We start from the raw sequence: 2244 nt of genomic DNA, 5'->3' as shown, positions 1-2244 counted from the left end.
TGTTTCCTCAGGCTTCTATCCAAAACTGAGAGCTCTGGCTTATAAATGCTAAATGACAACTCTAAGAGTGAAGCATAACCACACCTATTCAGGTGTGGAAGTGAACCTGCCTCATCAGGTGTGTGAGTGCACACCTGTTTCAATCAGACCATAGTTAGAATACAATGATTAAAACCATTTCCAAATAATTCACATTATACTAAAAAACAAACAAGTACTGTACAAATTGGTTAATAAAGGATGTAAAAAACAACAACCATAGCCAAACATTATCTTACGGTGGATATCATGTCAGCATCATATGTTATAGGATATTATTATGGTATTCTAAAATAGTAACATTAAAAAATCCATTTCCATATACACACATATTTTAAGTCTAATGCACCTGGTGTTCCCAGGCAGTCTCCCATCCAGGTACTGACCAGGCCTGGCCCTGCTTAGCTTCCAAGATCAAACGGGATCAGGTACATTCAGTGAAGTGTGGTAATATCTTAATCTAAGCGATATGAAATGTATGTATTAAGCAATAGATAAGTGTACTTAGTGAATATCTATTAACCTACTCTAATGTGTAAAAACGGGGTTGTAATACATTATGTTCAATATACAAAAATAAGATGGTATAGAAATACAGTAGTAACAATATTGTTTAATGTGTTGCAGATAATGTTGAGGTGTATATTGTGAGTGCAGACTTAACTAAAATGATACAATAAAAATGTTCAGTGAACAGTGTATATGTTTTCTAATGTGCAGCATATATATTCATAAATCCATAATAGTATGGGTGTATTACATGTATTAAACCGGTATATCCTATGTTGGTATAACAAACCCATATCTTGAAGTGGTATATATAGATATACATACACATACATGAACACACATATATACGTATACACACACACACACATATATACATATATATATATATATATATATATATATATATATATATATACACACACACACACATACATACATATATATATATATACATATACACATATATACACACCCACACATACACAACGCATGTGCCCTAAATGATTGTGTTATATACCAATCATGATTATAATGTGATCAACCTTATGTGATGTATGATACATACATGTGTGCTGTTATATATAAAAGTGAAGAAGAATAAATGTATAACTATAAAGTCAATATGTGTAGTATATAATATAAATTTGTACTGTGATATACAAAGAGGAGAAAAATAAATGTATGACTATAAAGTCAATATGTGTAATATATAATATAAATTTGTACTGTGATATACAAAGAGGAGAAAAATAGCTATAAAGTCAATATATACACCTCTGATAATACCTGTGTAATATTAAATAGCTATAGTGTTGCATGGAAAAAAATGATGACCTGATAATCCACAGCAAGATGTACAAACATATTATATTCAAAAAGCAGACATATTTATGTTCTCATTTAATCCTGTGGGAAAGAGAGTACCAAATTTATAGATCCAGTAGGTTTCCCTTTGACATAACTTTTTGAACCTATTAGTTCCTTGCTTGTATTGTATTCTCTCTAGAGGGGTTATGCAAAATTGACATTTAGTACCACAATGATGTTGAACATGATGTCTTGATACACTATGTTTGAGTGAACCTTTCTCTATGTTTCTAAAGTGTTCTCCCCATCTGCTTCTGACTTTCCTTATGGTTCTACCTAGGTATTGCATCCCACATTTACAGGTTAATTGGTATATGACATAATTAGAGCTACAATCTAATCTATCCTTAAGTTCATATGTACATCCTGTGATAGAAGAAGTGACACTAGTTGCCCCATGCGTGACATATTTACACATGTTGCATCTTTTAATTCTACATTTAAAAGCTCCTTTTTGTTGGTGTCTATTGTTGGACAGACCTCCTATTCCTGATGTTCTTTTGGACATTTTGATTTTGCTGGGGGCTATTTTCTGTTTAATGGTTGGGGCTCTCCGAAATGTAATGTTAGGGGAATCATCTAAAATCCCTTTTAAAATCGGATCTTTTTTAAGAAGGTACCAGTGTTTCTTAATTATTTTTGTAATGGCTTTATAGTTGGAGTTATAGTTAGTAATAAATGTAGTCTGCTTTTTGTTACTATTACATCTATTTAACCCATTATAAGGTAGCGGATTAAGAATTTCATTTCTATTTAGTTCTCTTGCCCTTCGGTAACCTTCTTCTAAGAGCATTGGAGGGTACCCTTTTTCAAGAAATCTATTTTTTA

At 31.8% G+C, this 2244-nt stretch overlaps 1 pseudogene; it reads right to left on the bottom strand.

The window, feature by feature from the left end:
* Positions 1-376: 376 nt before the first annotated feature.
* On the bottom strand, positions 377-495 carry LOC128665246 (uncharacterized; annotated as a pseudogene).
* Between the last annotated feature and the right edge of the window lie 1749 nt (positions 496-2244).

Source organism: Bombina bombina, chromosome 6 (assembly GCF_027579735.1).
Source record: "Bombina bombina isolate aBomBom1 chromosome 6, aBomBom1.pri, whole genome shotgun sequence".
Taxonomy (NCBI): domain Eukaryota; kingdom Metazoa; phylum Chordata; class Amphibia; order Anura; family Bombinatoridae; genus Bombina; species Bombina bombina.
This window is presented reverse-complemented; position numbering and strand designations above follow the sequence as displayed.